The sequence below is a fragment of the Wyeomyia smithii genome, chromosome 1 (genome assembly GCF_029784165.1).
Source record: "Wyeomyia smithii strain HCP4-BCI-WySm-NY-G18 chromosome 1, ASM2978416v1, whole genome shotgun sequence".
Lineage (NCBI taxonomy): Eukaryota > Metazoa > Arthropoda > Insecta > Diptera > Culicidae > Wyeomyia > Wyeomyia smithii.
Genome location: NC_073694.1, coordinates 160,920,199 through 160,943,453, shown reverse-complemented (window position 1 = coordinate 160,943,453; position 23,255 = coordinate 160,920,199). Strand labels below are relative to the sequence as shown.

Sequence of the window (23,255 nt, the reverse complement as noted above, 5' to 3'; positions counted from 1 at the left end):
TTGCAGGTGTCGGAAATGAAACTTGGACAATAAGAATCGTTGGTCATTCCAGTTGATTCATTGTACAATTTAACTGATTCTGCTTATATTTGCGCAGACTCTCTCAAAATTTGTGCAGATCTTTGCTGGTTTTCGCCTACGTCAGCGCGATTTTGTTTAAACATGGATAGATTTTTTCAGATTTTTCTGGGTTTTCAAGCAGTTGAAATTTTGACGTCTTTGTTTTCTATACTAGATTACATTTTGTGAAAACGAAAATGAAACTGGCAAATGTTGCATCAGATTTCAAACGATTATAGCAAGCGAACGACTTAATACATCTTAGTCATTTATATGTCGGTGGATAGATAAAATGTGTAACAGTTGTTTGATATAATGTTTAACATTGTTGCTTTACTGCTTAATGATAAAAAAAGGTGAAAAGTTCCTAGGTCAAGCTTTCCCATACATTTCCCTCGCTATTGGCTTGCTTCCCGAGCACGGATAACAATAACATGGACGAAATAAATTCCACTACCTACATATTTTGACTCAACAAAGTGTTTTGGTTTGTTTGTCTCTCTCGAAGCTGCAGGCCACGCCCTAATGACAAAAATCTACTCTGAATTCGTTCCAAAGACTGCGTGTAGAAAATTCAGCTTCAGTCTAGTTTGTCACACAATAGCGAGTGGAGTATAGCTGTTAGAGGTACGCGACATTGAGAAACGAGAGCTGCATACGAGTCAACTTCCAGGCAGTGCGGAGTATGTTACCTTTATTTTGCATACGACAGCAACAGTTACCATCGTACGCTGCAGGATATTTTGCTGACACAGCTACTGGAGGGCACAGCGGAGAGCATATTTTATGCGCGGCCAAGAAAAATTTTCCAAGCTACCGTTGGTGCGATCATCAGCGTTCTGTAGCACACGTGAAGATTCTGGAATCGGTTCGTTTTTATTTTGCAAACGGCAGCAACAGTCACCATCGTACACTACATGATATGTTGAGGGGAACAGCGGAGAGCAAATTTTATGCGCGGCCAACAAAATATTCAATGCTACCGGTGGTGGTGCGATCATCAGCGTTCTGTAGCACACATTTATAGCTGAAGATTATGGAATCGGTTCTCTTTGGAACTATAAATGCTTGAAGATAAGAGTTATGAGAATTTTCACAAATTTTACTAGTGTGAAATGTTCATATATTTCTCAATAATCATTTTTCACAATAACGACCAGGGCGCACCAAATGTAAACGGTAGTGTTGCCTATGAATAGTTCATCACAGCAAGATATAATCCTCATTTCAAGAATTTTCACTGCTAAATTGAGTGATTTTCCGGTTTAATTTTTTGTTTGTGCCCACTCGAACATCGTTTTCAGTCAAATATTAGTAACGAAAATTAGTTAATCTAAGAACCAGAGTGATTTTCGCATCGGGAAGCAAAAGCTTTGCTTATGAAAATCACTCAGTAGTATCGAAGGTGTTTTGGTCAGTTTGCCTTTCTTTAAGCTGCGTGGCCACGCCCTAATTGCAAAAATCTACTATGAACTCAATACAAAAGACTGCGTGTAGAAAATTCAGCTTCAGTTTAGTTTGTTACACAATAACGAGTGGAGTATAGCTGTTAGAGGTACGCGACATTGAGAAACGAGAGCTGCATACGAGTCAACTTCCAGGCACTGCGGAGCATGTTATCTTTATTTTGCATACGGCAGCAACAGTTACCATCGTACGCTGCTGGATGTTTTGCTGGCACAGCTACTGGAGGACAGAGCGGAGAGCTAACTTTATTATGCGCGGTCAAGCAAAATGTTCAATGCTACCGGTGGTGAGATCATCAGCGTACTGTAGCACGCATTTTTAGCTGAAGATTATGGAACCGGTTCTTTTCAGAGCTATAAATGCTTGAAGATAAGGGTTATGAGAATTTTCGCAACTACTACTAGTGTGAAATTTTCATTCCTGCAATTCTCAATAATCATTTTCACAATAACGACCATCAAATATAAACGGTAGTATTCTGCCCATAAACGCATAAGAGTCACACTGCCAAAAACGCACAACTGAGTAAAACGCAGTAGACGCAGGTAAACCATAGCATTTTTTCCTTCCTATGGATTCAATCAAAAAAACGAAAATTTAAAATAAGCATTCATCCGAGGTAAATATATTTGTGCAGAATACTTTTACATGCAATAAGTTTATTGTTGTTCCGATAAGTACACTTTATTTAGTCTTTTAATGAAGGTTACCATGATTTTCTGCAAATTGGGTTCAGCTCTGAGCCTGTTATGCGTTTATTCGTAACGTGGGACTGACTAAAATCAATATCTTTTTCATCATTTTAGCCACAAACCTAACTTTTGTTGTAAATTTTCGAGAGCACACGTAATGTAAAGAAGTTTCTAAGGTTTATCTCAAAAGTGATGAAAACTCACATGGGACTGTTATGCATTTATGGGCAGTATTGCTAATGAACAGTTTATCGCAGCATATAATATATATTAATTTAGTCCTACGTCCCCTTTCCATACAACCCCTAGGGCTGTTTACCTTGTAGTATTTTATTTAAATATCTGGCATCTCTGAATCGAAGTGACAGTTGCGAATGATGCAAAGCGCTTGGGAAAATCATCTAGGTACTTAGTAGTTACACGCAAAAGTTGAATGTTGCGAAACCAGTACAAAATTGTGAGTTTTTTGCACATTTATTGATGTAGTTTGGAACCAATACAATGATTGCGTGTTGGGCATAACGCAAATTATGCTCTAGCGTTTTTCTATGTATTTGGTAGCTCCAAACTACTCACTTAAAAAATTTCCACTGGTGTTAGTATCGTCATGTTGATTTGTACTGGTATTGATGATGTTTTTCAGAAGGTTACTCTCGTTGAAACAGTGCAACCAACAATAAATATTGACAATTTGGGTACTGACTAGATTAATGAAAATATTAACTAATTGGTTCACTTTCATGAATCCGGTAATTTAAAAACATCATTGAATAATTAACAATTAAAAGGGCATTAGGCGACACAAATTACGTAACGCAAAAATTCAAGATTTCAAACCCCCCCCCCCTATGTAACGATAGGTAACGTTCGACAAGACTCCCCCCCTCTAAAATTACGTAACGCTGATCAGCCTGACCCCCTCCGCAATTTTCAATTTCGAGCAAACATCACAGTTACGTAAATGTCTCTACTACTCCCCCTCCCTCCTGCGTAACAATAAGTAACGCTGACTAAACCCCCCTCTCCCCCTTAATGCGTTACGTAATTTGTGTACGACGTTTTATGTTTGTTCAAAATATTTTGCATTTTTCTATGACTCTGGTTTTAATCATATGCATATGATTCCATGTTACTATGTTGTGTGGGGAAACATGAATCGCTGGAGGTTGTTTTGGCTGCAGAGTATTATTAAAGATGAGCAAGTCGTTCATTTGAACCGGCGCACGAAAATGAAGCGCGATTTTTCGAGCGCCCTAAAATGATCGTTCGCCTGAAACTGAAGTATACCGGAACATCACAATTTTCGTGTATATGATTTATATTCTGATTTCAATCTTTGTCAATGTATTCGCAACACAACTATTGCGTTAGGCATTTCACACATTTATTGTGTGATTTCAGTGCCAAGTTTGTGCGAATCGGGAAGACACATTGATTGTACTTGATATCGAGACTAATGAATGACAATGCATCTACAAACCTTCTGAATAGGTTCTGCCAAAGATGAAGATATTGTCAAGAAATTAACAGAGGCTCAACAAAATGCTGATCTTCCGCTCAAGAGTCTGGTCATTTTGGATAGGTATGAAAAAGATTTACACTGAGTTCCAAACGGGTTCATCTGCTTGTTATACATTAAATAATTATTATTTTTATTAACTCATTTATTTACATTTGGTCGGCCATCAGCACAGCAAGGGCTATTTGGGCCGTGAGGTTATACAATACATTACAGGAAAGAAAGAAATTACATTTCAAATACAATACTCTAAAGCTAACCTATGGTACTAATATTTACAAGTTTTTTTGACAGTCCATTATTTGTTCTTCAAATGTTTTTCGTTTATAACATAGTATTTTTGGTTACAATTATAGAAACAAGAGAACTTTAAATGAGATCATATAAATCTGTTTGTTTCATAAAAATTATAACATTTTTTATACTCTTCATGTTATCTTTGAGGGCATCAATACCATTAATGAAAAAGCTTTTTCGTATCGCACTATATTTAGAGCAATGTTCAAATATATGTTGAACAGAAACGTTTTGTTTGCAAGAATCACAGATTGGGGGTTATCCAGGGTAATAATTAAAATTGTTGACTGGTATAAAGTTATTAAGCGAGCTGAATATCTTGCCTAGCTGGTCTTAGAGAATTGAGTCGTAACCACACAATGTTTCAGGATTTATTGATTTTTTTTTTATATTTAGGAAGTGACAGGCCAAAGTCAACAAAAAAATAGACCCAATGATTAAGGTTGCGGCAGGTTACTTGTGAACGTTGGCACATGCAATATACATATATTGCATAATGCGTTCTTTACAGCTTACAGGAATCGATGAGCTGGGCGGAGATGCATTTGATTTCATCTTCACCAACCATAAGTTTTCAGGGACTGACCGGCAACGTTTGATCATCAAAATTTAAAATTAGCTGGGCTTACCAAACCACCATTTCGCACACGTATCCTCTAGATTAGGGTGGCAATGCTTGTATGAAAAAAAAATCCATCAAAAACCGACCATGTACATTTTGTTCATTGGCACAAAAAAATTATCTACGCAAAAATTTCAGCTCTATCGGAGCAAAAATTTCAGCTCTATCAAAGTTGTGATTTTTCGACATTCGAAAAACTACCAAGAAGGGAATACAGGAAATTGGGAAATTCGAATTTTTTTTCGATGCCAGATGTCCTCAAAATGTATAAAACGTCGAGAACTGGTGTTATTCCGAAAAAAAAATTGAACGAAAATTCTGGGACTTTCTGAGCAATCGAAAGCTTAATATGGAATATTTTTTTAGAAGGGCTTTTAAAATGACTCGTTCCAAACCAGATGTAAAGCATTTTAATGTCACAATTTTCCGCATTTTGGTGGACGCGTAATCAATTTTACAATTGATAACTGAAATAATGATGGCAATCCGTTAAAAACTGATTGAGTTGGAAGTATTTGAAACTGGACAATTTTCGTGACGCTCTCGATGTTAAGATTTCACAATTTACTCCCTCTCTCAGAATGCTGCCGTAAGTCGTAATTCTGCGTCAAAATACTGGCCAATACAATACCGGTCATTTTCATATTAACGTGAAAACTGGATGTTTGACCAAATAGACGTAATTCCGAAGTAGAGAACAGGTGAGATGAGAGTTAACAATGATAATAAATTTTTTGCCACCAACAGAAGCGTAATCGTCTGAAAACATATGACTATATTTAGTGTGATTAAATTCTTCTGCTTTGTCAGATGTTTCATACCCATTCCGCTCAGAAAGACAAAACAAAAAAGACACAGAAGCTGTCAGTTTGTTATGAGTAAAACCTTCCAGGTAGTGTTTTCAATATGAAATTGATTTTTAATATGAAACATCAAACTTTATTTCTAACGATATCAGCTTTCTAACAAAATAAGATAGCATATCAAACAGTATAATAAAAAGAATTGTTTGAGACAACAGGCAAGATAGAGCCGAATAATTTGTTGAACTTGTTTTAGAGCAACTTTATTCCCGGATTTGTTATTATATCTCATTCAGATTCAATTCAGATATCAAAAGTATATTGGAAAACTAAAAATCGTATCATATACTATTGTGTTTGAGTAATTCAAGCAAATCAGTAGATCAGTAGTTTTCCTGCAAGAGGCCGCCGCTTCCGATGGCAGGTTGATGACTGAATCGGTCGGTGGAAACCTCAGTGGCTTTGAGCCGCTTCGATTCCTTCCACTCGCCGCATGATTTTTGATTCATGATTCAAAATTATAACATAACTTTAGTTTTATTCTCTCAAGTGTAGGTTTTGTGATGTGGTTTTGGTAAAATTTAAAGAAAATTATTCCAATTGAAGCAATTTAAAATTCAAAACATGACTTATTTTGGAAAGTAAAGTACGTATTTTGAACAATTTTTTTTTTCGAATTTACTTGTGCAAAACCATGTTTCATCATTTGACAAGATTTTTATAGCAAACTAGCTGACCCGGCAAACTTCGTCTCGCCTATTTTAGTGTTTAATTTAATAATTTTAAACATTTCAAATTCATTGATTCCTTGCGATTTGTTTATATCATTTGAAATGATTGGTTTTATCGGAATGACAACATCCTCGACTATTGGCTTTTATACATCACCTCTATTCCGGAAATATATTGAATGCATTTCAGTTATTTTCGTTTTTTTTAGAATATGAAAGTGGTCATCTTCGAATTCAAAATTGTGTCCAGGGTCAATGCTTGGCTTCTATACATCATTTCGATTACGGAAATATCCATATGTAGTAGTATTCGGTTATTTTCGGCTGTTTCCCAGAAGTTGCCATTTAACAATTCAAACTGGAGTCTGAGGTCAATTTTAAGCTACTTGCATCATTCTGGATCCGGTGATACACATATTGGGTGGTATTTGGTCACTTAAGGCTATTTTTCAGAAACCGTAAGTCGCCATCTTGGATTTTAAAATGGCATTAGGAGACAATTTCTGGCCTCTGAACGTCAATCTGGTTGAAGAAACATTCATATTGGGTGGTATTTGGTCGGTTTCGGTTGTTTTCCAGGCACCGGAAGTCGCCATCTTATAATTAAAAATATTGTCTGAGGTCGATTTGTGGCTACAGTCGATCATAACCATCCTAGAAATACCCATATTGGGTGGCCTTTGGTCATTTTCCGCTGGTTTACGGAAACCGGAAGTCGCCTTCTTGGATTTCAAAATGGCATTAGGAGACAATTTTTGGCCACTGAGCGTCAATCTGGTTGGAGAAACACTCATATTGGGTGGTATTTTGTCATTTTCGGCTGTTTTCTAGACACCGGAAGTCACCATCTTGGATTTCAAAATGACATTAGGAGACAATTTCTGGCCTCTGAGCGTCATTCTGGTTGAAGAAACACTCATATTGGGTGAAATTTGGTCATTTTCGGCTGATTTTCAGACACCGGAAGTCGCCATCTTACAATTCAAAATGTTGTCTGAGGTTGATTTGTGGCTTCAGTGCATCATAACAACTCCGGAAATACTCATATTTGGTGGTATTTGATCATTTGCCGCTGTTTTTCAGAAACCGGAAGTCGCCATCTTGGATTTCAAAATGGCATTAGAGGACAGTTTTTGGCCTCTGAGTGTCATTCTGGTTAAAGAAACACTCATATTGGGTGGTATTTGGTCATTTTCGGCTGTTTTCCAGACACCGGAAGTCTGAGGTCGATTTGTGGGCTTCAGTGCATCATAAAAATCCCGGAAATACCCATATTGGGTGGTATATGGTCATTTGCCGCTGTTTTTCAGAAAACGGAAGTCGCCATCGTGGATTTAAAAATGGCATTTAGAGACATGTCAGAAGAAGGAAGGTTGTCGAAACATTATGGACATGTTTGTTACATCTACAAACATTCACTTGCCAAATTTGGTTATATTTTCTTGATTGGTTCTCGAGCTGTACGAAATTTGAGTATCATTTGTATGGGACCCCTCCCTTATAGAAGAGGAAGGGGTGTCAAACCATTATGGATGTAAATGTTACCCTTAAAAACATCCACCTACTAAATTTGGTTCTACTTACTTGGCAAGTTCTCTAGATGTTCAGAAATTTGTGTTTCATTTGTATGGGACCCCTCCCTTCTAGAAGAGGGAGGGGTTTCGAACTAATATGGACATATTTGTCACTCCTAAAAACATCCACATGTAAAATTTGGTTTCATTTGCTTGGTTAGTTTTTGAGATGTGCAGAAATTTGTGTTTCATTTGTATGGGGGCCCTCCCTTCCAGAAGAGGGAGGGGTCTCAAGCTATCATGAAAACCTTTCTCGGCCCCTAAAACCCCTACATACAAATTTTCACGTCGATCGGTTCGGTAGTTTCCGAGCCTATATGGATCAGACAGACAGACAGACAGACAGACAGACCGGACTGCATTTTTAAAGGTATAGATATAAAATATCTTATTGATAACATCTTTGTACCCGAAAAAATGTTGTAGATACACAATTTTCACTTGTTGCAGCTTTGTACAATTTCTTGATCGCGACCATGTCCCGATTCACCCCAACCATTCCCAGATTTCGTCATACCAACGTGTTAACATAGAACTTCAAGGATAAGCTTGTATTTTCTTTCTGTAGCAAAATATTTCACTCTGTTAACATCACCTACGCTTCGTAGAAAAATATGTCCATGGCTAAATTCCATGCACTAATTTTTTTTTCACAACAAAACAAGACCAAGAATTGAAACGGAGCATGTCTTGTGTCACCGTCAAAACGGTTGTGCGTACTCAGCCCCCGCTCTCGCTCCATTTCTCACTAGTTACTCCCTCCCTCTCCTATAAGGGATGAGTTTCTGGCGTTTAGCGCACTTACGTGCGTGCAGACATAATAGGCACACCGCGCTTTCTGAACGGAAAAGTTGATAAAAGACAGCAATTTCCCCCTGAATACACAATACAACAGCAGCAGCATCAAACACCAGTATGATGAGTTCACCAACCAGGCAAACAATATGAATGAAGCCAACAACGGGCCGGATTATTTTTAGAGATTTATTTTAAAGTTGGAAAACAGACTTATGTGCTCTTAAGCCGACAAACGGTGTTTTCGTTCGTTCGTCGTTATACCATCAGCAAGCGAGTGACTCTATCTGGCGAATGGATTCGTCTTTCGCACGGCTCATTTTTTTTCCTTTCTTTTTTGCATGAAATTATGATGTTTTCGCGGATTTGCAGCTGCTTTGCTGGTAGATTTGCGTTTTTTTTTTCTCTCGCATTCAACCTCCGCTTAGTTTTGCGGAGGGAAGGATCCCATATATTTCTCGCTCCTTTATTTTTTTTCGGTGCACAATTTGCGAATGCGGTAGTGAGGATGTTTGTAATGAGGATTTTAATGGCGGAACGGATGGAAGCGTTTGCACATAATCTTGGATTATTTCAGTCAGCCCACCACAAACCGTACGCCACTCAGTTTCATCGGTATTGCGGGCTATGTTCGAAGGACACCACAACGAGCGTTGCACCGATTCCCTGCCAGAAGCGGCTTCCATCCATCCTTCAGCCGTTTCAGGAGGATTCCATCCGGTATTTGGGGCCGGGATTATGCTCATCGCGTTGCCTTGAAAAATGGGAATAATTCCGGGAAACTACTGCCGCAGGCTTCTGTTGAATCAGCAATTTTGCGCTGAGCAGCCGGCAGTGGCGGCGGCAACGGCGGCCGTGGATGGATAGAAAAGAGATTATGCTGACGGCAATTATCGCATTCAGCCAGCATGCAGACGATGCCAGCACAATTTGACTCGTATGCCGATGGCTTTTCGTCGTTTATGGGCGGAGGATAATGGTTTCAAAAAGGTAGTTACTTTTTTGTTGTATGTCTTAAATAATGTCGAGAAAAAAAAAAAACTTTATTATAACAAATACTTTACATTACACTTTCAATCTACTTTACTTTTTAATTCTTTCACTTTCCACGTATTCTATCACTAAATACGTATTTCGGCGCTCACTTGGTACCTTTCTAAGTACTTATGTGGACTGTGGACTCCACAGTGTGGAGTCTATATAACAAAACAAGGAAGGTGCGAAAGTTGTGCTATAAATTCCTATGTATCATTTCACTCTCGTAAAACATTGTTGAGAGAGAAATATACGTTTTGAGGCCCAACAAAGTCATTTTTAATCGTAAGGCGATGTTGTCACCCTTCGCTTGCAATTGGAAATCATTTATTGCATTTTCAAGCACTTTGTAAATCACACGGGAACTACTGGAATGCTCTTGCATTGGTTGTGACAGTTAGAAGGTTCGAAAAAGTGAAGGTAGAAAGTGTCACTTTCGCCTATGGATTTTGAACCTAAACATATTTAAATGAATTTCTGGCTGTCTCTTTGTCTTGAATTTGAATGCAGAGTTTTTATTGGGATCCAGGAAGGTACATCAATTGAAACACAAATTTCTGCTTTAATTAGTTCTCGAACACTAATAAAGCAAATGATAGTTTAAAACTTCTTCCGTTTCTCTAAGGAGGAGGATTACGTACCTGACCCTTCTGAAAAGGGGAGATCGGCTCTCATACAAATAAAACTCTGAATATTTTATAACTCAAGAAATGCACACGAAAGTTCAAACCTTACCCTACTAGTGCCCAAGCCCGCCTTTGATGGGCTTAAAAAAACACTATAAATCTTTATAAACAAACACTATAAATTTGTATGAAGCAAAGTAGAGTACATGCTCTTTTCGCTTGGTCTTAGTTTGCATCACGGAATGCGCCGTATACGGAGACGTCAATATCAAAGAACTCGTAATCTTGCTTTGAAAGTAATTTAAAAAGATTTACAAACGGAATTGAAACATAGAGCCACTCTCTTGCGGAATGAAAATTTCATGAGAGAAGTTGAACAACTAAAACTATATTCCAAGCCTTTCTGGAAGCTTTCAAAAATTCTTAAGAAACCTTCAAAGCCCATTCCAGTCCTCAAAGATGGTGTTCACATGTTTCTTACGAATGAACAAAAAGCTCAAAAACTTGCTCAGCTGTTCACGAGTGTCCATAATTTTAATTTAAACGTTATAAGTCCTATTGAATATGAAGTATTACAAAAGTATGATCAGATCACCACTCAAGAATTTCTTTCTGAAGAGGTACTGGAAACAAACCTGAATGAAATATGAACTATTATCAAGAACTTCCAAAATATGAAATCACCAGGAGATGATGGGATTTTTTATATCCTCCTCGAAAGACTTCCCGAGAGCTCTTTAAATTTCTTGGTGAGAATTTTTTACAGATGCTTTGAATTAGCATATTTTCCCTCAAAATGGATAAATGCCAAAGTCACTCCAATTTTAAAACCTGAAAAAATCCAGCTGAAGCATCAAGTTATCCTCTATAAGCAAACTTTTTGAAAGAATGATTCTTAATAGAATGATATTATGACACATGTCAACGAAAATTCAATTTTTGCAAATGAGCAGTTTGGATTTCGCCATGAACATTCGACTACTCATCAGTTACTAAAGCGGATATTACACGAAGCAAATATTTGCTATTTTTCTTACGAATTTTGTTTGCACAAAATAAAATCCGTACTAAAAATAGCAAATATTTGCTTCGTCTAATACCTGCTTGGAGTAACTTATATGATTCGTACTAATAAATCTGAAGGTTATTCCACTGGAGCTGCTCTTCTAGACATAGAAAAAGCATTCGACAGTGTTCGGCATAAAGGTTTGATAGTTAAAATGTCCAATTTCTGTTTTCTTCTTTACATCACAAAAATGCTACAAAGTTACTTGACTGACCGCACTTTTCAAGTTAACTATTTGAATCTAAATCTGATAAATTGCCTGTTAGAGCTGAAGTAGAGCTGATGTACCTCAAGGAAGTATCTTGGGCCCAGTCTTATATAATATTTTTACTTCTGATCTTCCTAATTTACCACCAGGATGTGAAAAAGCTCTGTTTGGTGACGATACAAGCACTTCCTCATAAACCAAGTGTTTCTTTTCCCAAACCCAACAATGATCATGTTGTTTAGATGAACGGTGTGATCTGAAATTGGTCTGACCAAGATTGATATTTAGGGCTTATTTATGATGAAAATCTTACCTTCAAGCAGCACATTGACCATATCCAAACAAAGTGCAATCTATACATATAAAAATGCAGCTCTGTCTGTCTGTCTATCTGTCTGTCTGTTCCATATAGGCTTGAAAACTACTGAACCAATCGGCGTGAAATTTTGTACATAGGGGTTTTAGGAACCGAGAAAGGTGACTAAGTTAGTTTGAGACCCCTCCCTCTTCTGGAAGGGAGGGGTCCCATACAAATGAAACACAAATTCATGCCCATCTCGAAAACTAACCAGGAAAATGAAACGAAATTTGGCAGGTGGATGTTTTCAGAAGTTACAAATATGTTCATATTGATTTAACACCCTTCCCTTTTCTGGAAGGGAGGGGTCCCATACAAATGAAATACAAATTTCTGCACATCTCGAAAACTAACCAAGCAAATGGAACCAACTTTGGCATGTAGATGTTTTTAGGAATAACAAATATGTCCATGTTGATTTGACACCCTTGCCTCTTCCGGAAGGGAGGGGTCCCATACTAATGAAACACAAATTTCTGCACATCTCGAAAACTAACCAAGCAAATGAAACCGAATTTGGCATGTGAATGTTTTAAGGAGTAGCAAATATGTCCATGATGATTCGACACCCTTCCCTCTTCTGGAAGGGAGGGGTCCCATACAAGTGAAACACAAATTTCTGCACATCTCGAAACTAACCACAACCAAGTAAATAGAACCAAATTTTTTAGGTGGATGTTTTTGGGGGTAGCAAATATATCCATAATGGTTTGACACCCCTCCCTCTTCTACAAGGGAGGGGTCCCATACAAATGAAACACGAATTTCGCACAGCTCGAGAACCAATCAACCAAATACAACCAAATTTGGTATGTGAATGGTTTTAGAGGTAACAAGTATGTCCATAGTAGTTCGACTCCCCTCCCTCTTCTGTGAGGGAGGGGTTCATAACAAATGAAACACAAATTTATGCTTATCTCGAGAACTAACGAACTAAATGGAACCAAATTTGGCAGGTGATTGTTTTTAGGGGTAACAAATATATCCATAATGGTTTGACACCCCTTCCTCTTCTATAAGGGAGGGGTCCCATACAAATGAAACTCAAATTTCGCACAGCTCGAGAACCAATCGAGCGAATATAACCAAATTTGTCAGGTGAATGTTTTTAGGTGTAACAAACATGTCCATAATGTTCCGACACCCTTCCTTCTTCTCGCATGTCTCCAAATACCATTTTGAAATCCAACATGGCGACTTCCCGTTTCTGAAAAATAGCGGCAAATGACCAAATACCACCCAACATGGGTATTTCCGGAATTGTTATGATGCACTGAAGCCACAAATCGACCTCAGACAACATTTTGAATTGTAAGATGGCGACTTCCGGTGTCTGGAAAACAGCCGAAAATGACCAAATACCACCCAATATGAGTGTTCCTTTAACCAGATTGACGCTCAGAGGCCAGAAATTGTTTACAAATGCCATTTTGAAATCCAAGATGGCGACTTCCGGTTTCTGAAAAACAGCCGAAAATGACCAAATACCACCCAATATGGGTATTTCCGGGATTGTTATGATGCACTTAAGCCACAAATCGACCTCAAACAACATTTTGAATTGTAAGATGGCGACTTCCGGTGTCTGGAAATCAGCCGGAAATGACCAAAGGCCACCCAATATAAGTGTTTCTTTAATCAGATTGACGCTCAGAGGCCAAAAGTTGTCTCCTAATGCCATTTTGAAATCCAAGATGGCGATTTCCCGTTTCTGAGAAGTAGCGGCAAATGACCAAATACCACCCAATATGGGTATTTCCGGGATTGTTATGATGCACTGAAGCCACAAATTGACCTCAGACAACATTTTGAATTGTAAGATGGCGACTTTTGGTGTCTGGAAAACAGCCGGAAATGACCAAATACCACTCAATATGAGTGTTCCTTTAATCAGATTAACGCTCAGAGGCCAGAAATTGTTTACAAATGCCATTTTGAAATCCAAGATGGCGACTTCCGGTTTCTGAAAAATAGCGGCAAATGACCAAATACCACCCAATATGGGTATTTCCGGGATTGTTATAATGCACTTAAGCCACAAATCGACCTCAAACAACATTTTGAATTGTAAGCTGGCGACTTCCGGTGTCTGGAAAACAACCGAAAATGACCAAATACCACCCAATAAAAGTGTGTCTTTAACCAGATTGCCGCTCAGACGCCAAAAGTTGTCTCCTAATGCCATTTTGAAATCCAAGATGGCGATTTCCCGTTTCTGAAAAATAGCGGCAAATGACCAAATACCACCCAATATGGGTATTTCCGGGATTGTTATGGTGCACTGAAGCCACACATCGACCTTAGACAACAGTTTGAATTGAAAAATGGCAACTTGTGGGAAACAGCCGAAAATAACCTAATACTACTACATATGGAAATGATGTAGAGAAGCATTGACCCTGGACACCATTTTGAATTAGAAGATGACCACTTTCAGTTTCTGGAAAACAACGAAAACAACTGAAATGCACCCAATAAATATCCGGAATAGAGGTCATGTACAAAAGCCAAAAGTCGAGGATGTGTTCATTCCGATAAAACCAATCATTTTTTAACGATGTAATCCAATCGCAAGGAATCAATGAATTTGAAATTTTTAAAATTATTAAATTCAACACTAAAATAGGCGGGACGAAGTTTGCCGGGTCAGCTAGTAAACATATAAAATGTTTGTACCCTTTTATCAACAGAAATTCTAGACACTCTATGTGTTACCTTTCTTGTTTGTTTGGCTAGGCTTTTGACATGTTCGTTTGGCTCACAACATTCTCTTCGCATATATCTCCCTCTGAATATTGCTAGGAGGAACCAAAGAAACGGAATCTCACACTCTAAAGGAGATATAGTCGGCAGGGCGGAATCTTATTCACTCTACTAATTAACTACCGAAAGAAGTGAAAATAACACTAAACATACTTCAATTATTATTCCAAATACAATATTTTTATATAAAATGCACAGAGTGGAAATAACTTTATTAGATTGTATTTGACAATATCAGGATGTTTTCCAGCAACCGGAACTCTCAATTTCTAATTTGATAATAAAGTTTAAGCACAGACAAACAGACGTATCACGAGATTTATTTTCGTGGATCAAAATAACGGTCAATTCAAATGAGTTTCAGTTATGCGGAATATCTCCGTCAAAGCGGTGGTGGCGCTGATGTGCCTTTTCCTTCGAACTCAGTTGACAGTATTCGAGCAGCGTGCTGCCAAAAACAGCAGAAAAACTAAAAGTGTATAATTTGCGGTATATGTCCAGTAGATGTCGCACAAGTTAGTCGGAACCACAATTTTCTTAGAATTTTGTATGCAGTGGTACGTCTGTTTGTCTGTGGTTTAGAGTTAGTTTTTCAAATAATAGTAGTATTTGACCATTTAAGGCTGTTTTATAGAAACCGAACGTCGCCATTTAGAATTTAAACATAGTGTCTGGTTACTTTGTGATTGAAAAAGTTATCGTGAAGGTGATTTGTTTAAATGAAGATTAACAAAAGAGAACTAAAGGGTTTATTACTTCACAGTTTAACGAAGAGAGGAATCTTTGATAAAATATACTACTGAGAGATTATGAAACTTAGGCAATATTGAGGAAGAAAAGTAAATGGTTTTTCACATATCCAAATTCAGAATATGCGTAAAAACGAGGTATACCTGCAATTCGTGAACCACGTGAACCGATGCTGACGCATTAATTTTAGGTTAGCATATTAGTGATCAGATTTCATTATTGTATCTTTGTAAATATGAATTAGCGTCTTGATTTTGAATTACTGTCGTATGATTTCGGCGTTTTAAAACTTGATATTAAATCAGCATGTCCGGCTGTGGATAAATGATAAATTTCTCGTTGACTGAAAAACACACTTAGCAAGCTGGATAGCTCTGCAGTCTAGGGTGCAGTAATCGGATGCAAATTTATGTGTACAGAAAGGTACTGAACCTGTTACGATATTCCGTCCGAGGCGAATAGCTACCTATGGCGTGGAGCTAAGAATTCATCGCAGATGGCTACCCGGATCACAACGAGTCAGGACAACGTGCCCTAAAGCACGTTAGCTCTCGACAGCAACTGATTTGCGTTCCTCCGAGTTTTGGACGTTGCACAAATTATCAACTGTAGAGAGTCTGGCAAGTGGCAAAAGGACGCTATTCGATTACCCTCAGGCTTAAAATAGATTTTCGATTGGCAAAATTTATTAGTCCAGTACCACGATCTACTCTTGTCACACTGCAATACAGCTAATGAGATAGTCGCTGGTCACCTACACACGTTCGTAACTAGCACGCAAAAATACATCGGAAAATGTAACGTTTGACATTTAAAGCTTGTGCTTAGCCGAGAATAGCATGTTGTTTCACTACCAACGTTTGGTTATTGGTTATTAAAATACAATCGAATGGGTGTCTAAAAATATTGCACTAGTCAGAAATAGCAGCAATCGGGAGGAGAAAATAGCAAACAAAAGTGTCAGTTGTAAACAAACTCAAAAATAATTCCGTTACCATTCCGCTTACATCATTCCAAGGTCAGAACTTGATCACTTGTTCGATCGATCAATATTTTCCTTACCCACCCCTCGCCATCTTCTCTTCCCCCCATTGTTGCGTTGCGGTGCTGGTACTGTGGCTTGATACTGTCGTCATCGCGGAAATATCTCCCATGTTTTCCGCATACTGCTGCTGGTGCACCGGACAGTCGACAGCTGTGTATCCGCCGCTGCACTTACAGAATTGGCCACCAGCCGGGCGGTCCCGTCAGAGTCGTAAATCATCGTTGGTGAGAGAAATTGATTTATTTACTCCATTGGCGTTAATGGCAAGTAGAACAAACGCCCACTTTGCTGCCAGTGGTGGCCAGTTTCGATTTTGTGGCAATTGTTTAGTTTTGTTGGAAGACTCCGGACAATGTGAGTGGCAGGATGGGCGAACAATTTTGGCAAAGATTGTGTATTGTTTGGAAAATCTTTCCGGAAGCCCGAATACGGCTCGACATAGATTGTGTTGATTAATGATTTGTTTTTCGATCTTCTCGCAAATAATCAAGCGAAGAAAATGTAATTCAGAACTAAGAGAGAGAGAGAGAGAGAGAGAGAGAGAGAGAGAGAGCGTTGCTGGCTCTGTTTTCGGTCTTACAGACGTCATCATGAAACTGCCATGAAATGTAACTGGCAACCAATACAAGAATTAGAAAGTGATAGAAATTTTGACCGCAGATTGTCTTTAAAGATATTTTCCAGATTAATTACGTCCAAAAAGTTTTTTTAATGAGGATTGTTCATCAGGCGATCGTGGAAAAGCTCATGATTTATTTTTTTTGTGTTTTCTCTCTGCACGCACAATATTTTTTCTGCAGCTAGAAACGTGTCTGTGATAATAAAATGTCACTAGTGATCTGCCGTGCTTTAACAGCCATATGTATGGTTAACAAATGTTAACCGTAGTGTTGACGTAAAATTTCCAAATCTAATATGCTCTTTTCAATCAGTATACATAACTTCGTTCTTTTAGTATCATTTTCCTTCCTAAAAGACTACAAAAAATGGATGGTATATCAACTAGAAGTACCAAGTTTGGATCTCAAGAGACAGGGCGATGAAATGTTTATCTCACATCTCGTTAACTTGCTCGCATCAAAGGTGGAGAACACGAAGATTAACTTTTTTCGGGAAATAAGACAACGAAATGACTTGCATGCAAGCAGAGAGCAGTGTACGCGGAGAGTTCGCAGTGTTAATTAGAGAGCCCAGCTCATATACTCACCGCAACAACTCGGTAATCAAACAAATGTCGCAATATCTGGTTGCATGGGGAGCATTTTTTAGCAAAAATTAAAACTATAATAGGTACATAGAAAAACGGAATATAATACAATCGCGATGTGGATTTTCGGGTTACACAACGACTGATCAAAGATGTCTGGGAACAAATTTCTATAGCTTTAGATGTAAAGCGAAGATGTCGGTTAGGTTGAACGAAACTGTTATACGGCTAATTTGTCGATTCGAACAAATGTTCACCGAAAATAGGAGGCATCATTGATTATGATTGGACTACAGAGTGGGAGAATATTCATAACAACTTCCTTGCAACTGATGGAAGCCTTTTAGTCTACAATATTCAATAGACATCATAAATGTGTATAACTGCTATGGATAATCTGGACCACATATTTGAAAAATGGAGCAAAACAGGAAATTGGAGGTACAATCCTGCAGAAAGTATGCTTAAATCTTAGCAATAAAAAGTTAGGAAAGGATGTGACAACAGAAACCAAAAATCACCCAAAATTCAGCCAAAGTGACAGTCGTAATTGGTGGGTACATTCGGCCGTGCTGTCGAAACAATCGATATTTTTCGTTCACACTGTTTATTTCTGTTTACGACATGAATATTTTTGCGATAGATTCTATAATTTCAACCAAAGCTATTGGTTGTGGTCGCAGACACGGGCATCCGGGTCCTCCGGAACAAAGTTCCGATTTTACAAAGAAGCGTTCGACTTTTTCACAAAACCGGATTGTGTAGTATACGTAAAAATTAACATCCAACATGTTTATCATGTTATTAATGCTAAGATTATTTTCCTAAATGGTACGAACTATTCCGAATATGAAATTATGATTAGTAAAAATTATTACAAAATACAGTTCAAAATCAGCTCTAATGTACAAAATTACATTAAATTGAGAATTAAACACTACTGATGTTTCATGTATGTTTTAAAATAAAAGCTACTCAAGTAAAACCTAATTACCTGAAAAATAATTACCTAGCCTAGCTTCTGCGCTGGAAACGTTTACAAGCCAATAGCAAAATTTGTTGATTACCGTACACACCTGTAATGAAAAAGGAAAAAAAACATTCATTAGCAAGAAAGGATGAAACTAATCACTACCTAAATGTACTCTGCCATAACCATGGCAACCTCGGGATAAAATGAAATAAAAAGCCTTAATTAAAATGATTCCACCACCCCTTTTCCCACCAACCGTCACCGGTGAAAAACCCGAGATTAAAGAGCAGCTTATGTCGGACGGTTGAAGCAGGGGTAAATTAACAGAAACCAAATCCAATATTGCTAATGCACTGGGATGATGTCGTACACGAGATACTCGCGCGGAGAGATACAATGAAAATGTTACCTTCCGGGACATTATATATAGCTGCTAAGTCGGAGTAAAACCGAGCCGCATCCTCGAGGAAGAATGCAGCTCGCCAGTCAGTGGAACGACTGCTTTTCTTGTGTGGTTATCTGGTTCACTTGAACGCAATAATGCAGCATTTTTGCCGGACGCAGCTCCACCGGCGTCCCGTGGGAGCTACATTTCACATCGACACACGCGCGTACTGTGATGATAATCTAATTCCGGTACTGTTTCCAGGACTCGTAGCGAATGTCCGGTTGTATATGTTCATGTATTGTTGTTCAATGTGCTGTTCGCGCAGCACGATAGCAAATATGTAGGTATTTGAGTTTATTAGAAACTATCAAGAATGATTTGTGATTATATTGAAAGAATAATATTAAGAATTTTGCGTCGACATGTGGCCGGTCATTTTTTTTAAAAAAGGTAGGTATAAATCAAGTATATCCTGAGGAATCTGGAGAGGGTTTGCTTTACGCATATACCAGCGCATCATCATTTTTTTATCTCTAGTTAATTCTTATCGACGAAAAGTGTACGTTTACCATCTAGTGAAATTCAACCAATTGATTAAAGGCCATTCAGAAACAGCGGACCGAAGATGCATTTCCTACTCGTAAACTAGAAATACTGACTGTCCACATCATATTGATATTGTCCGCGCATTAGCGTTAAACTATTTGAAGCTCGATTTCGGAAAGTTATCGGAATGGCAACGTAAATTCGATGCTCACCCAATTTTTTGAATGTATCTTAAAGACTTTTTTTGGGCTTCCAATGGTGATGAAATTTAAAATCGAAGGTTGCCTTCTTGCTCGAAAACATGTTTTTCTGATGAAATCCAAGATGGCGGCGAGATCCAAGATCTTTTATTTCAAAGGATAGCTTTATTATTCTTCCTTTCAACGATGTGCTGGTTGTAGGGGATTCAATGACAAGTTCGAGAGAAATGGATCGTTAAAAAAATCAAGAATTGCTCAGGATACAACTTTTCTGAAAACTCTTTCACTCTTTGGTGCCCGAGGGGCTTATCATTCATTTAGACACAAAAATATCCTTTTTTAAAGACCTCATGCCACCGTCCCACTTGTTTCAACGAGAATCGCTTTTAGCGATTCTATATTAACGTTAACCCTATCCCCGCGGAGAGAAATCAGTTTTTACATCAACAAACGACATTCAAACTATTATTACTCAGTAACCGCATGCATAATTGGCACAAACTATATTGCATGTTGAAGATCAATCTGTTCTCTAACTGCTTAGAATATTTTCATCGTTAGAAATTTTCAGTTTAGTTGTTAAACTGTTATCAAAGTTTATATGCCAAGTGATGCCATATGGCATCACCCGCGGGGTAAATAAATAAACCGATAAAATCGCTGATATCAAGGACGAGTTCTATGACGAGATCGAACGAAAAATCGTCATCGGAAGTGCATACGTCAGGTTGGAAAAAAGAAGCTCATTGCGGTTACGCGTCGAAACAAAGAGAGAGAACCGAACTTTTCAACTGCACGTTACGACTATTGATCCCTTGTTAGCCCGAGTGATACCGGTTTACACCTGTATAATTTAATAGTTTTGATGTGTTTAAAATAATAATTCAATGTTCATGGGAAATTCACCCTTTGTTCCGGAGCAACACCGAGAATGTACAACTAGTAATTCTATAGAAGTTGTTATCTTACAATTAAAATGGAGTTGCACATCTGATGGGAATTTCAAATTGAAATATTCAATTTTTACTATTTTAAGAATAAATTTAAATGTTGTGTACCTAATAAATACTGACCTGGAGCATATATTTATTTATTACAATAGGATCAACTGGGATTGGATTGAAAACGGAGATTTCAGAAGTATAAAATAGCACTCAGGCATCGTACACAATTTACGTAACACATGAAGGGGGGGAGGAGGATTGCGTCTGCGTTACTAACTGTTACATAGGGGGGAGGGGGGGTAGTAGAGACAGTTACGTAATTGTGATGTTTGCTCGAAATTGAAAATTTGGGGTCAGGATGTTAAGCTTTACGTAATTTCAGGGGGGAATCATATCGAACGTTACCTATCGTTGCATAGGAGGAGAGGGGGTCTGAAATCTAGGTATTTAGCGTTACGTAATTTGTGTACGACACCTTATCGTTAGTGGAACTTGCATGATAATGGCCCTACAAACTAAAATCTAAGACCCGATTTACACCAAAGATAACCCGACTAATATGCTTCCACGTGCAACGATTACACAAACTTACTTTACATGCAGAAAGCGTATTACACAAGATTTTTTTGACGTGGGACTGCGTCTTTGTTTACTATACTGGGATGCATTCTGTAAAATTGGAAATGGAACTGGCAAATGTTGCGTCAGATTTCAAACGTTAATAACAGCATAAGCATAACCACATAATGGATAACAATAACCAATATGTTGTTGGATAGATAAAATGTAGAACAATTTTGTAATATGCTAGTTATCACTCTAGTTCCATTGCTGAGCGGTAAAATTAATAAAAATTTTCAATGACAAATTTACGCGAACAATGAACCAATTACATGCGAGCATTCCTGGCACAGACGACGTGACTGGGTACCATCCATTCCCTGTGATATTCTCTGTATCAATATCGAAATAAGAATTGACAGAGTTTCCCCGTCCCAATAAGTCAATTTATTTTTGCTTCCATGAGCTTAGACTAGTATGAGGTCTCGAAGGTAAAAGTTTTCCAAAAAGTTTGGAACAATCCTCAATCTTGCACAATTTCTAAACCTTCTTTAGACTACACATTACACTTTTTATCCACTTTCACTATTTAATTCTATCACATTTCAATTTTCATTTGGACTGTGGAGAAAATAACGAAGCTCCTAAATTTTTATACCTAAGTAGGTAAACGAATGGGACAAATTTTAACTCAGAGAACGTAAACAACTTGAGTTAGGTAGAGAAATGTGTGGCCTGGTGATCCATGTCTTGTCGGGGAGTTTTAGGTAGAAATTTAAAAAGCCAAGAGAAATGATTACCCTGATCTTTGTTAAGGAGGGTAGCTGGGTTTTGTTCGAAAATTTTTAAACTTTCTGCGACATTCAATTTCCAAGGAGATGTTACTGATCGAACTGAACTAATGTTTTCGGTAGTCATAGCGTGATCTTCATGAAAAATATGTTCGGCTATTGTGGAACTGAAAGCCTTTATAAGTTTTGAAGTATGTTCCTTAAACCGGATGTCTAAATTTCTTTTAGTTTGGCCAATGTAAACCTTATCACAATGTGGACATGCAACTTTATAAACACCCGCCCTATGCAATTTGTCAATAGTGTCTTTAGTAGACCCCAACCTTGTTTTTATTTGATTATTTCTACTACTGTAGATATTATCGATAACAAATTTTCTAATTTTTTTACGAAGTTGACGTGTAAAATTGACGTCATATTCAATCACTACTCTCTTTCGATCTTCTGTTAGCGGTGTGAGTGTTGTGTGAGATTTCCTATGTTGGATACGTTTCTTTTTATCATAAATGGCTTGTGTGGTTTTTCTATTATATCCACTCTGCTCACCAATATCAAAAATATTTTTCGTTTCGTTTTTCTTACCTTCATTACTGAGGGGCAAGGATTCCATACGCTGGATCATATGGTAGAGAGAAGCCATTTTATGCTGGGAGGAGTGGTTAAAAGTGTTAGGTATTACCCGCTTAGTATGTGTGGGTTTCCTATAGATTTCGAATTCAAAGTGGTTGGAGTTTTTAACAACGACTACATCTAAAAATGGAAGCCTGTTTTGTTCAATTTCCATAGTGAAATGGATATTTTTATTAATACCATACAAAATTCCTAAAAAACTTTCCAAGTCCCCCTGTTGTAAACTACAAAAAATATCTGGTAAGCAGTCTTTTTCATTCAGTTTATTTTCTTAATGTGCTATAAAAAGCTCACATGAGAAAGATGAAAGCGGATTCCCCATCGGTGCTCCTTTTGTTTGTTTGTAAAATTTCCCACGAGATGAAAAATAATTGCCTTCCATGCAAAGTCGAGTTAATTTGGTGCCCCCACCGCAGAAACGATTTCTCTTTTCATTACCAGGTGTATGTACTTTAGGGAGACCCTTTATTCTAGGAAGAGAAGGGTTTGAAACACGAAAATTTTTCAAAGCGTCATCAAAAATAGGTTGGCATTCTTTGATAGTTTCCTCAAAATTTTTCACCATGTCGGCAAGAGGGTTGACTCTCTGTTGCCTGTATGGGCA

At 37.9% G+C, this 23,255-nt stretch overlaps 1 protein-coding gene across 12 annotated transcripts in view; it reads right to left on the bottom strand.

Moving 5' to 3' along the window:
* Nucleotides 1-23,255, bottom strand: part of LOC129733813 (octopamine receptor beta-2R) — a 525,686-nt gene that overhangs the window by 339,536 nt on the left and 162,895 nt on the right. The window contains exon 1 of one of the 12 annotated variants that reach the window (XM_055695396.1): nt 18,613-18,655. The exons of the other annotated variants lie outside the window; for them this stretch is intronic. The gene's annotated coding sequence lies outside the window, so the exon portion shown is untranslated. Of the gene's footprint in view, nt 1-18,612; nt 18,656-23,255 lie in introns of those variants that run through there. 12 annotated transcript variants of the gene reach the window in all.